Genomic DNA, 15,384 nt, shown 5'->3' on the forward strand with positions numbered 1-15,384 from the left:
TGAACAATCCTCAGCTATCAAAGTTATTAAAAATCAGTGGAATCAATTGGAACCTGTAATGAAGTCCCAAATTCCTTTGACCCTGTTCGTGACCTTAATTAGAAACCAACCTGCTGAAGACTGGGATAAGTTTGGCCTGCAACCATTTCAATACTTTGGGAGCACAGTTAAACATCAATTGTAAAGGTTGTATACGATGTTCACGGAGGATCAAAACTTTATTTGATGTGATTTTGGGACCCAAATATTTAAAGATCTCTATATGTGATGCTTTTATTATCGTTATGAAAGAGAAATACTGAAATAGACAAACTGCATAGTCACCCTAGTATAATCACTTCATGTAGTTCCTTGAATTCAGTACAGTATGTGGTTTTTGGACCATCTGTTCACTGGACTTGATCACTGTGTCTGTAGCACAGTAATACACTGCAGAGTCTTCAGTCTTTAAGCTCCCCATCTGTAAGTACAGTGTACTTTTGGAATTGTCTCTGGAGATGGTGAATCGTCCCTGTACAGACTGAGCATACATTGTGCTATCACCATCATAGTTGATGTAGGCCAACCATTCCAGTCCTTTCACAGAAGGCTGTCGGATCCAGCTCAAAGTTTTATCGGCAATCCTATCTCCATCATCATCCTGACCAGAGCCCTGACAAGACAGTGTGAGAGACTCTCCTGGCTTTTTAACCTGAGGATCTCACTGGGTCAGAACAATGTCAGATCGGACACCTGGAAACAGAAGACAAAGTCAGAAAGTTGCTGATGGTTGCTGGAGTGGCTGTCTTTCTACTTGCGAGCAGATACTCACCTGACAAACACAACACTATCATGAGGAAAAAGCTCAATGTCTGCATTGTGACCTGTTAGCAATGCAAAGAAAGAGAACTTCGGTGTTAGCTGTCTTCCTTCTCTTGTGTGGCTCTTGTGTCAGAGGGTTAAATAACAAGAGGAACTGGTAGATTTGCATAAACATCTAGGACAACATATTTATAGAAATATGCTGTATTGTTGTGTGTATTTGTGCACAGTTTATACAGCTGCTTCTGGTATGTCAGTAATTTAAATAGACAAAGAAGGTTCAGACTCTCTGAGGATCAGAGTGGTTCGTAAATGCTGTATATTGTTCATTGCATATGATGATTTTCTTACAGTGTTGATGTGATTCGATTCATTTCAGTTAGATTCAATTTGATTCAACTTGATTTGATTCAATTCAGTTCAACTCAACTCAAATACTATACTATAAAATAAAATACTTTATTCATTCCCAGGGTGGCAATGTAAGAAGGATTTATTGCATTTCTTTCAGTAAAAATATTTTGGATTCATTCATTCAATTTTAAATCATGAGTATATCACAAGGTTAAAGGTGTTGGTTATAGAACTTGGATTTTTAATTTGAGTCACTTGACAAATATATAAGAGACACACTGGATAAAATTATAAAAAGAAGTATTATCTATTATTATGTTTTTATAATGTGTTTAAAATTGCCAAACCTCATCTGAACAGGACTTGAATTTCATGTGAAGGAAGTTAATAAGAATTTCTAATTTCTCTGTGTATCTGTGATTATGTATGTATTTGACAAAGATATACTACATTGTCTCACAGTACCCCCTACTGACTAATGTGCATTACTTGTTGAAAAACAAGCAGAGCAAAGCCTACAGTCACTGTAGCCAGGAATGCAGCAGTTCACACTCAGAGTACGCTTGCTTGTTTGGAAACATCTTTAAAAATCTAGTTTGAATGGAGAGAAGTGTATTGAAATTTGAACTTAATTGATAAAACTTTCACTTTAAATATTGCTAAATGAGAAAGACCCTCTAAGACAAATCAGAAAAAAAACAGTTAATGTCTGCATACCGGTATATGTGATGTTCTTGGACACTAAAATTACTGTTTCAATGTCCCAAAGGGTGACATCTACATCTTCACATTCAGTGTCAATGGGACAATCCTTCAAAACAAAATTTTGGAATCAGTTCAACTTAACACTGTTCAACTTCTACCTTAGAACACTGTAGTAATAGTTTTAGTACAAGCAGTATATCAACATCTTTTACTGCCTCTATAGCACAGTAATACACTGCAGTGTCTTCTGTCTTTTCTCTATAAATGCACTCTATCTTTGGAATTGTCTCTGGAGATGGTGATTAGTCCTAAGCACATGGGATATAATCTGTGCTTCCAACAGTATTACTGATGTCACCTAACCAGTCCAGTCCTAGGAAACTGTTGGATCAAGTTCACATAATAAACAGTATTGATATCTCCATCCTTGTCTTGTCCAGATCCCTGACAAGACAGTTTGACAGACTCTCCAGGCTTTTTAACCCAAAGACTGGACTGGGTCAGAACAATGTCAGACTGGACACCTGGAAAGAGACAAATCAGAGGTAATATCTTCAAGTAGGTAGCTGTGTCAGCATGCGTAGGCTGCAAAGGAACAAGAAAAGGTTTATTCCATGCTGGAAAGAGAAGCTCCTCCAGTCCTTGGGGCTCATCATTAGGGTAAGGATGTCATGAGACCCACCAAGCACCAGGAAACCCTATGTCCGTCTCCTGAGGACATAGGCCTCATCCCCGACCCCTCCTGCTTCCTGAGCCTGGGGTCTGGAGGATCTCGCCCCGTCACCCTTGGACCTCCATGTTTTGTCTGTTCATGTCTCACCCCTTCCTGGGGATTTTAACCTTGTCGTTTCCCAGGATGGGTTACTTGTTGATGTACTCCCCGACTGTGCCCTGACCTGCCTTTGGACCTGTTTGGATTTGGATGGCATTTTTTGCCTCCCCCGTTCACTGTCTCATGGACTGTCACTATTATTTTGTGCACTATTAAACCCCTGTGTGTTTTCCCATACTACATCTTCTGTTTTCTCCAGCTCTTACTGCATCGCATAGGGTCTACTACAAGACCTGACACGGACATCTGTCCGTGGTCGTAACAACAATTACTTCGCCGGGCCCTTATTCTTTCCACCTATAGGCCCGGCGTAACACCTACAGTACTGTTACAGTCGTTCATTGTTTGATTTCTATCACTAATACCACTACAATATACAGTAGTACAGTACATAATAAAAAATAGATATTGTAAGTAAAGAATACTACCATGACAAGCCCAGAACAGGAAAAAATAAGACTGTGTAGAAGTTCATCTTTGTCCAAAAAACAGAAACCCTTTGTATCTTGAATGGCGCAGGCATAGATGTTATATGTCACGCCCTCTGCAGCCAGAGGGCGCTCCTTCTCTGTCCTGTCTCTCATTTCCGGTTCTCTGGTGTCCTTCCGGTGTCTCTCTCTCTCTGGGGCTATATATTTCTGGGTCTTTCATTCTGCCGGGGCTCAGCATTGACGTTCGGATGTCCTGAAACCCGCCTAGCACCAGGTCACCCCACGTCCGCTAACTGAGGGCATAGGTTTCTATACGGCATTTCCTGAACAGCTGAGCCCGGGCTACCCCTCGTCTCGCCGCTACGCATAGGGTCTTTTCGGTCTCCTGTCATTCCACGGTTCGTCCTTTCCGACATTCGTGACATAAGTGTTTAAAACAAGATGGGCTTCACACACTTCTGTCTTCTCTGATTAAGCATAGTGCACTGCTGCAATCTGATGATTGATCCGAGTGTCTGATGGAAACAGTTCTTTTGTGGATTTAATTCTCTGTATCTCTAATGACCTCAATTAAAAACAACTGAAAAGGTAGTGGGAAGAAAATGAAATCATATCTTTAAAGTTTGACATATGTACACATGTTTACAATAAACCAACTTTACCCACCTCTTCAAATGCTGGTACCTTGAAGACACCTGGAACCACACCTGCAGACCACACCTCCTAAACCAGGACTGGTTAAAGTCACATATGCACCCACTTTCTAACCAGTAGGGTAGAATTGAAGCTATGAGTGTGATGCCCTGATGAGCTCCAGTGCACCTGCGCCAAATTCCATTCCACACTCCACACGTGGAAGGAGCTCGTCAGGGCCATCTCACACGAGATCAGGCCGGGCCTATCACCCTCGTTAAGGGGACATCACTGACTATTCACAGACATTGAGTCTCAGTAGTGTGTGTTGCTGTTGGTTTCTTCTTGCAGGTTTCTTCTACCCAGAGACCCACCCACGACTCTCCAGGATTACTCCAGGACACTCCCAATACCTTAATTATCTATATATCTTAGAGAAGTGCTTTTTTGGCAATACCAATAATGATTTTGCTTTAATTTTTGTAAAATGTTATTTTCCAAGGAATTAAGTTTTCTATACTCCTCTATCAATCATAAAGTTTAGCTTTAGAACTTCAAATGATAGCAAAGATTATAAAAAAGTAAACATATCTTCATGAAGATATCAGTGAGAGATATGACGAGTAGGGCAGTGCTGTAGTCCTGTTTTGAGATGGTGAATCTTCAGATTGTCTGTAGTATTTGAAACGATTACTGACTACACATATGAGACAACCACTCCAGTTCCTTCCCAGGATCCTGTCTAACCCAGTGAACATACTGTAGTAGCTACTGAATGTGAATCCTAAGGCTATGCATGTCAGTTTGAGGGATTGTCTAGGCTCTGCAAGTTCACACTGGGTCAACACAATCTGAGTGAACACCTGAAGTCCATCTGGAGATGAAACAATATTGAATCCAATAGACAATTAGTGTGCTTACAGTTCAAATTGTTTATTACGAGCAGCAACAGTTGAATCCCCATTTTAATGTATTAAACTGTGACTCGATAATGCCATTCCTAAGCTCTTCAGACAATGAGCAATCACACCGCACACCCTGCTTATAAGGTTAATCCTTGGACAGACAGTCAGTCAATCAGTTAAAGTACTACTGTAGGGACAATTTCCGTTATTAAAGTTTTCTAATATACTTTGTGTGCCCTGTACAAGTCAACATAGGCCTCTCTCTAATTGCAGAGGAATGTGGCTAAAGAGGCTCCTCTGATAAGAAACATCATACAGGTGTATCAAAGCTGAAAGGTGCATTGATATATAGAACAGATGGACTCCAAAGAGGCTATAGGTTTTTTCTTCGCAAAAGCACAAGTCAAGGATCCCTATTCATCACCTAAAGGAAGGTGCACTAATGAGTTATCTGTTGGGTAGGTAACAATACTAAACCTGACAGCAACTGAGCCAATCTCCAACTTGTAGTGCCAGACCTTAAAAGCAAGAACCCTGCATATTTTGGTTTGGTAAACCTCTGGCTTCTAATGTCTTCAGCTTAACTGGCCATCTGACTTTTCCAGCCACATGACTGCCAGGAGTCCTAATCAAGACTTTAAATATTTCTCCAGGGTGCCAGTCTGAGAGAGCGAATCAGTAAAGTACAGCACTCTGCCCAACATATTCTCTCTGAAAGAAAGAAACCTTGTGCTTAGGAACCCAACCTTGTTTTCGCCTGATCAACAAAATTAGACATTTGGAGTCTTTCTTTTTGTCAACCTTCAAAATATCCAAGCATATTCTGAACAGAGCTCTAGTTGGGATGAACCAAGATTCCCTTTTCACCTTCCTTGCAGCTGAACCCCAAGAAGACAAACTATGCTAAAATTGTTTTAATAAACCAATGTCAGCAGCATACTAACTATGGCTGATCCCCAATGCAAGGCAAAGCTTTCTGTCTCTCTCTTCTGTCTCTAACGTGACCCTTCAAACACAGAGAAACTCCAAGTCAGATCACAAATCAATCCTGTCCTGCTCTGTCTTACCAGTACAAAGCTTAACTCATCAAGGATGTCTGGCCAAAGGAATTTTTTAGTATAAACTTCTTTATTCACATTAGAAATTTCCAGAGTCAAACTGTAATTCCAAATGTTTCTTTGATGTTTAGTTCACGATAGTAAATTCATATTGTGTCTGAGAATATAGATGGAAATTAAGTACATGAGACTGATAGAACTTATCAATAAATTTCAGGTCCTGTTTTGTATCCACGTGTTTATACAGGTTACAAAATAAGCTTCAGACAAAGAAGGGGGATCCACTACACCCAGTACTCAAGTGCAGCCTCATCAATGTGACAAACTGTGCCATTCTGCAAGCAGACTCACATGAGATTATAGGAGGAGTGAGAAACTGCTTTAATCACTAAATCAAAGTGGGTCTGTAAGGTGGCCAACTCTACTCTTATATACAGTGTCGTGGGATCTGTAAGGACCAATAGTCAGGACCTGTGTTAGAGTAACATGAAACGTTAGATGAAACGTTTTACATACAAGACGTAGAAACCACACACTTTCATTCAAATCACACAATATCAATGTCTACCACTGATTCCATCCCAGAAGTTCCCTGAGAGGCTTTCTCAGGAGATTAGAAAACTGAAATGTCATCTACAACAGGTGTCTTTTACTTCAAAAGTACTCAGGGCAGAGTCAGGAAGTAACCCGGGTCAGATTCTACATTGTGACCCTGGATAGTATTCGTGTTGACATTCATAACATCATGACTGTGCATTAAGAAAACTAGATGACTGTTTATTGGTCATAAATGTATATAAATATTTATTTCGTGTAGGTTTCAGAACTTGATGTGCTGGATGACTTGTGGTCACATCACTTACATGTTCACCCTATGGAAACTCTCAGTTCAGCTGTTTGGTTTATTTTTTAAAAAGTGAAAGCCTCCATGTACTGGCAGGCTTCCTGTTTGTAAATGAAACCTGTTACACTTGAGAGTTTTTGTCAGGGCTCAGGCTTCACTTCTCTCACTGTGGGTCTTTAGCGCAATAATACACAGCAGTGTCTTCAGTCTTCAGGCTGTTCATCTGTAAGTACAGCTTGTTGTTGGAATTGTCTCTGGAGATGGTGAATCTTCCCTGGACAGACTGGGCATAGTATTTACTACTACCACCCCAGCTAATAGTAGCCACCCACTCCAACCCCTTCCCAGGAGCCTGTCTGACCCAGCCCATAGCATAGCTGCTGAATGTGAATCCTGAGGCTGTACAGGTCAGTTTGTGAGATCCTCCAGGCTGCACAATTGCAGGTTCAGACTCAGTCAAGACCTGGGATTGAACACCTGTGGGAAGAAAAATAAATAATTTATTTGAAAAAATTCTTGTAAACTAATGTCAACCATTTTAACACCCATGGGAAGAAAAAACAATTTGAATTTAATCCAAATTAGCAGAAACTACTATCCTTTCTGCCATTTTTGAAAATGCTGACCTGTTAAATACATGCTTGCTAGGAGTATTGCAGTCAGAAAAGCCATTGTTGCTGGTAGAGACTGTGGTCTGTCCAGACAGTCGACACTCTCAGCTGTTTCTCCTCCAGCACAGTGAGATAAATGAGGCAGGAAGCCCTCTGAGTTTGCATGGACTCCTCCTCATGGGATGGGCAGTGTGACACACAGCTTAAATACTGAATCACACACTGGGAAAGGAGACATGCTTTCTTAAAGATCATTGAATAACTCTCTGCATCTTTCTCTCCTGAGTGATAAAATTCAGAGATTCACCGCAGCTTCCTTGTGCTGGATAATTTAATTTTTATCAGAAGTCAGTACAACTACTTCACCAATGACACCAATGAATCAACAGTTTTAAGCTCCTATTTCTCACTCAATGACAGTCCCTACTGTTCTCACGATGGACACACTTCTTTCCAACCAAAAACCAAGTCATGGTTATTATAAATATCAAAGTTCTAATCTGTGTATTCATGGTCTCTATAATATTTATTTTGTTGTACTACATGCAGTATAACCTTATTTTTACTGTTGCCAACTGAATCCAAGTGTCTGTTTGGCTTGGGCAGGTTGGTAGAGCAGATGGTTTCAGTCTCCTGAGTTTGACAATTGCTAAAACCATCTCATGTTTATTCACAGCTGTGCTGTAGCTTATCATGCATTCTGCGTCCTCAGACATTCCAATGCAGTGACTGCCCCCTCTTGGAGCACTTTGATTAATACAGCAGTCACGGGAATTGAAGGTCTGAACACTCAACTACTAGGACTGAGACATGCGATAACAATTAAGAGCAATACTTTAATTATATATGTATTTTAGAGAAGAGCCTTTTGTGATACCAATAATTATTTAATATTTATAAAATGATATTTTCTAAGGAATGTAGTTTTCTATACTACTTTATCAGTCATAAAGATTAGCTCAGAAATTTGAATGATAGCAAAGATGATGAAAAAACATAACTTCACAAAGATGTCAGTGAGATATGAAGAGAAGTGTAATCCTCTAGTCCTGTCTTGAGAAGGTGAATCTTCATTGGACAAATTGTCTGTGGTAAAGGATTAATGACACTACAAATGTGAGCCGGCCACTCCAGTTCCTTCCCAGGATCCTGTCTAACCCGGTGCACATAGTAGCTACTGAATATGAATCCTGAGGCTGTGCTTGTCAGTGTGAGGGATTGTCTAGGCTCTGCAAGTTCACACTGGGTCAACACAATCTCGAAGCGAACACCTGAATTCTGAAAATCAGATTTGAATAATTTTCATTCAAGCTCATCTGGAGATAAAACAATGTTGAATCCAACAGGCAATTAATGTACTTAGAGCTCAAATTGTGAGGTGAGCAGCAACAGTAGAATCCTCATTTCAATGTATTCAATTGTGACTTCCTAATGTCATTTCGTTTGCTCTCCAGACAATGAGCAATCGTACCAGGTTAATCCTTGGAAACACTGTTAATCAATCAATTACAGTACCACTGTAGGGACAAGGTCTCTTATTCCTTAGAACAAAGTGTTATTAAAGTTTTCTAACAATCTTTGTGTGCCTTGAGGCCTTATCAAGTCAGCATAGGCATCTCACTAAATGGAGAGGAATGTGGCTAAAAAGGACTCTCTGATAAGAAACATCATAAAGCTGTATCAAAGCCGAAAGATGCAATGATATATAGAACTGATGGGCTCCAATCATGCTATAGGCTTTGTCTCCCCAAAAGCACGTCAAAGGTCACTATTCACCACCTAAAGGAAGGTCCATTAATGAATAAGTAAACCTGATAGCATCTAAGCCAGTCACCAACTTGTAATGCCATACCTGCTTTGGTTAACCACTGGATTCTAATTTCAATACTGAACTGGCTGTCTGACTTTTCCAACTACGTCACTTCCAGCAGTCTGAGAAAGAATTTAATTCATTCTCAAAGATGCCAGTATGACATAGTGAGTCAGTAAAGTACAGCATTCTGCCCAAGATACTCTCTTTGAAAAAAAAAAACAAGCCTTGAGCTTGGGAACCCACTTTTATTTTCTCCTGACCAACAAAATTAGACATTTGGAGTCTTTCTTTTTGTCAAGATCCAAAATATAAAGCATATTCTGAGAAAAGCTATAGCTGAGATGAACCTAGTTACCCCTTTTGTCTCCTTTACTGCAAAACATCAAAAAGACAAACAGTGCTCTAACTGATTTTACAGACTGAAGTCACCAGCACACTAACTATGGCTAAGCCCCAGGGCAAGATAAAACTTCCCTTCTCTCCTCTGTCTCTAATGTGTTACATTGGGTACCAGCAATGGGCCCGATGTGGGTGACCAGATAACACGTAAGCCGAAAACAGGTTGATCAGTAATCCTAGTCAAAAGAGAAAGTGAAAAGATCCAAAAGCTAGGAAAATTACATATCTTCAATATCCAAAACAAGTTCCAGGAGTCGTGGTCAAGCAGACAATCCAACGGTCCATAAACAAGGAAGCAGTCCAGTTACAAGTAGCAAGGAGGAAACAGACAGCAGAGTTTAAATAGGCTGAAGGGGAGGTTAATGAGGCCCAGTTAACCTATGCCTCTCAGTGGATGAAGTAGGCCATAACCGTGTAGGAGCCTTCTGGTGGTTTAAATAGGCTGAAGGGGAGGTTAACGAGGCCCAGTTAACCTATGCCTCTCAGTAGATGAAGTAGGCCATAACCATGTAGGTGCCTTCTGGTGGATGGAAGTCCATCCAACATTAAGAAACTGCAAATGGGGTGACGAATCAGTGCAGTCCTGCACTGTCTTACCTGTGCAAAGCTTAACTCATCAAGGAAGTGTGGCCAAAGTATTTTTTGAGTATAAACTTCTTTATTTGAATTAGAATTCTCCAGAGTTGAACTGTAATTCCACAAGTTTCTTTAATGTTTAGTTCAGGATAGTACATTTATTTTAACTTGTGTCTGAGAATACAAATTGAATTTATGTATATGAGACAGATAGAACTGATGAGCTAGATTTTTATAGACTATGTGTATTAACTCCGAAGTTATTAACTCTGATATTTGAAATCCCCGAAAGATTGACATTTTTAAAGATCAGCCATTTTTTATCACAGCAGATCGTTTCACAGATGCATTCTGTTACATTTTTTGTTTGTTATGCATGTTTTTGTTTTGATATCAGTAAACTGTATACTGAATATATAGTATCTGTGTTTGAGAGACTGTAAATTATTATGCTTGATTGGTTCCTCAAGCAGTCTCACAATTCAACAAAATTTCTAATTGCTACAATAAATTAAATCCCAACTACCTACATCATGACAAAGTGCTGTGAATGACAATCAGTGCTAACTATCAGATGATAATATCCTCTGTTTCTTAAGATCCACCTTTGCATTCTACAGTGTTTAGTCATAATCCTGTCTTATACTTTGTATTTTGAATATGTTTTTTTTTACTGTTTTCCTAGGATAGACTTGAAAGATAGCTGTTTCAACTTCACTTCCATGTTCCCCTGTGGTACTTTAATCCAAGTTTTGCCTGGTTTTGACATCTGCCTGTTGCTGGTTATGATTTTGGATTCCCATTCTGCCTGTCTGTTTTCTCACCTTGCACCTGAGTCTAGAACTGTAAGGTTGGTCCACAGCTCAGAAAGTCAGGAATGGACCCTATGCGGGTTCCAAGGTCACAAAACTCCTACAATAGTGAATAAGGGAAATTCAAGGCTAGGGTCTGTAGGTGAACAAACGCTCAGAGCCAGAAGGAAGAATTTATTATCAAAGGCCAGGTTCAAAGTCAGGAAACAGGCCAAAATCCAAAAACCAGATAAGGAGTACGTAAAGAAAATAAAAGACCAGGAACTGAGAACACCAAACAATGGAAAGCCAAACCAGAAACCAACCAACAAACAAAAACTCAGGAAGAACGACAAAGCAGGAGACAAAAGCAGAAAAATTTGGAAGAATACATCATAGGTGAGATGAAGAGCTCAAAGAAGTAAAAACAACACTGAGCACAGCTTGAACAAAAAGAACAGGGTTTAAAGAGGTTTGGGGAGGGGAGGTGTGGTGAGGAAGGGACACTGGGCAAGCAGGGATTGACTATTGCCGTCTGCTTGATCTGCACCTCAGATGAGATGCAGATGAGAAGGCACTAGAGGTTAGGCTGCCCTCTGATGGCGAGATGCTGAGATTACAGCCTGTAATGTTACTTTGACCATAGCCCTGTTTTCTCTCTGTTGACTTCCAGTGCAGTGGGGTTAAATGAAGTAGGAAGAATTGAGTTTGCATGGAATCCTCCTCATGGGCTGGACCTCTTCTACTTGTAAAAAACATTGCTGTAGGTGAGAGACTCTATTCAGTTTGTTCTCAGCACATGCACTCATGTTAATTGAATCCATATTTTAATAATCCAGTATTTATATTTGATATGTCACACATACAGTATGTTGTTTAGTCTTAGTAGCAAGGTCAATTGTCACCTTAAAAATATTAAGGAAAAAAAAGAAAATGTGTAAAAATGTGTAACTGGATCTGGTCCTTATACCCCGTGTCTCTTCTGGCCTCCATGGGAAACAACAGGAAAGATAATGGGAAGAATCAGTGGGATAATGGGAAGACATACTGACATCTTCAAAAGGTTCACATGCGTGTCTTTTCACACTGCTGAGCAATATTGTTCTGACTTCTTCTTTTAGATATGTGAGTAGTTTGCACTCTTTTATGGCTTTCTGTTTGTGAAGGACACCTGTTACACTTGAGGGTTTTTGTCAGGACTTAGGCTTCACTTCTCTCAATGTGGTCTCCGAGCACAGTAATATACAGCAGAGTCTTCAGTCTTCAGGCTGTTCATCTGTAAGTACATTGTGCTGCTGGAATCTTGTCTGGAAATGGTGAATCTTCCCTGGACTGACTGAGAATAATAGATTGGAGTACTGGCTGTATGAATAAAAGCCACCCACTCCAGCCCCTTCCCAGGAGCCTGTCTAATCCAGCTCATAGCATAGCTGCTGAATGTGAATCCTGAGGCTGTACAGGTCAGTCTGTGAGATCCTCCAGGCTGGACAACTGCAGGTTCAGACTCAGTCAACACAATCTGGGACTGAACACCTGTGAAAAGAAAAGGAAAATTCTTTATAATTCACAAAAAGGATTGCAAAGATAAAACTACAGTAAAGTCATGTTCTTACCTGATAAGTAGATGATTGTTATAAAGAGTCCAGTTAGAACAGACATGGTAAAAATACTGAGATTATAGCCTGTAATGTTACTGTTATTACAGCCCTGCTCTCTATCTATTGTCTTCCAGTGCAGTGGGGTTAAATGAAGTAGGAAGACATGAGTTTTGCATGGACTCCTCCTCATGGGCAGGACCTCTTCCACAGCACTTATAAAGATTCTTGCTGTAGCTGGGTGACTACATTCCATTTGTCTTCAATGCAAGCAATCAGGACGGCCTCATGTTAATTGAATCCTTAATTCACCAGTATTCATCTCCAGTATACAAAGCATTTTCTATATCTTCTCCAGTCTGTTTACTCAAAAAACAATCTTCTAATTTCTAAGGTACTTCTGACATTGCCATTTGGGCTTGAAACAAAAAAAGAAAAGAAACAAACTTTTAAAATGGTACTTTTGTGATTTAAAATAATTTTAAATAAAAAACGCTAGTAAGATAACAAAGGTTTCAGAAGATCAACATCTTGATGGCCCTTTTTGAATGACTTTGCCTCATGAAATGATTTTCTGCTACAGTATGAGCACACGACATGCAAGAGTCCCGTCTTTGCAGGAGTACCAGCAGGTCTATCACCCTGCAGCTCCCAGCTGGCAGCTCCACTGGAGCTCAGCAGGTGTGAGCCTGGCCAGTATCTGGATGAGACACTCCTGGGAAAGCTTAGGTGGCTGCTGGATGAGGTGTTAGTGGGACCAGTTGGGGGAATTCACCCTGCGGTCTGTGTGGGTCCTAATGTCCCATTATAGTCATGGGGACACTATACTCTAAAAAGGTGTCGTTCTTTGGATGAGATGTAAAACCAAGGTCCTGAATCTCTGTGTTCATTAAAAATCCCAGGACGTTTCTCAAAAAAAGTAAGGGTGTTACCCCAGTGTCCTGGCCATTTCCCTCTTGCCTTTACCAATCATGGCTACTTAATAATCCCCGTCTATGAATTGCCATTATCACTCTGCTCTTCTCCCCATTCAGAGCTGATGTGTGGTGAGTGTATTGGCACACTATGGTTGCACCCACACCACCCAGGTGGGGCTACACATTGGTGGTGGAGAAGAATCCCCATTACCTGTAAATAACTTTGAGTGGAGTGTCCAGAAAAGTGCTATATAAATGTAAGGAATTATTAATTGTTATCAAGATTTAATATAATTGCATTATATTTCCAGTCATCAACTTCATTACGACTGACTGTATACTAAACAAGACCAGATTATCTGCATCTCAGGGTTATTTCAGATCAGTTCCTGATTAGTGCAGGGACAGACCAGAGTCAATTTAGCCTCAGCTTTCAGTCCATATTATCCAGGATTCATCACATCTTCGGGTATCACTGACAGTCAATAATTTCAACCCTTTTTAACATCTTGTATATAGTTCTGTAATCCTGGTCCTGGAAGATCAGTGTGTCTACAGGCTTTTTGTCCATCTGAGGTCTTAATGATTTGAATCAGCTCGTGATTGTCTTAATTAGACAAATTAACCAACTTTCCCCACCTCTTCTGATGCTGTTGCCTTGAAGACATCCGGAAACACACCTGCAGACCACCTCTCCAGAACTAGAACTGGAGACCCCTGCCCTACTTTTTCATATTCATCCAATTTCTAACTGCTTCATCCAAATCAGGGCCACAGAGGAGCCAGAGACTCTCCCTGCAAGGGAGAAGCACGAGGCAGGGGTACACTCTGGATGGGACACCTGTCCATCGCAGGGCAGACACACACTCACACCAGGGCTAGATTTTCCCCAGACGTTAATCAACCTTATCAGACTGTCTTTGTACTGAGGGCGGAAACCAGAGCAGCCCGAGGTAACCCATGCAAACATGGGGAGAGCATACAGACTCTGTGCGGCTAGCATCCAATGTCCAGAACTGAACCCAGGGCCCCAGTGCTGTGAGTCAGCTGCGCTAGCCATTCCATCACCATGCTGCCCATAACGTATCCTAAAATCAAAATAAAAGAACACAGGACTGCTTCAAAAAAGCAGAACAAAAGACGAAGAGATCTTAAAATGTGGTTGACTGAATGAAAGACGTACAGTAGACTGATAATTAGCTGCTGGACCTGGAGCATTTGTATCACTCCTACATAACTCTTTCATAGTCAATAAAGTGGATTAGATCGCCCTCAGGTGGACAACGCCAAGAACTGCCTGACTACGTCAAATAAATCTAGGTTTATGCAAAAATGTCAGTGATAAATGTATTTCCTTTTTTAATAAATTTTCAATTAAATGTAATATAATAGAAAGACTTTCATAAGTCATATAACTTTTATAACTAATAAAATGTGTTTGATTGTTATCTCTGTATACCCAAAGTTAACTTGATGTTCTGTAATGTACTTCAAATATGTTAAAAATTTCATTAGTTATATTGCAAAACATGACGCAGTATATTACAGTTTACTTTGTAGTTTTCTCTTCATGGAATGAAGTTGCATAATTCATAGTCTCATCATTCAGGTGCTGCAAGGATAGAATTAAAATTCGTAATTGGTTGTGTTGTGCTAAGTTTCCGCAGGAGGAATCCCCAGCTAAAACAAATTCTGTTTGCTATTAATTTCAGTTGGTGTTTGGAGAATATTCTTGTTTCACTGATCTATTTGCTGTTGATCATGACTTCAGTCTTCAGGCTGCTCATCTGTAAGTACAGTGTGCTGCTGGACCTCTCTTTAGAGATAGTGAATCATCCATGAAAGGACTGGGCATAGTAAGCTGGATATCCTGGATATCCTTGCCAGGAGCTTGTCTCAACCAGCTCATCTCATAGCTGCTGAATGAGAATCCTGACACTTTACAGGAGAGTCTGTGAGTTTCTCCAGGCTTCTTGATTGCAGGTTCAGACTCAGTCAGTTTACTTGAGACTGGATGCCTGCAAATAACACACAAACTGCGTTCTGAGTACTTAAATCTTAAATCAGCTTAAGCATCCGTTACAAACAGGGGGTGACTAAGAAAGCCAAAAGCATCACG

Source organism: Atractosteus spatula, chromosome 5 (genome assembly GCF_055471065.1).
Source record: "Atractosteus spatula isolate fAtrSpa1 chromosome 5, fAtrSpa1.hap1, whole genome shotgun sequence".
In the NCBI taxonomy this organism is placed as follows: Eukaryota; Metazoa; Chordata; class Actinopteri; order Semionotiformes; family Lepisosteidae; genus Atractosteus; species Atractosteus spatula.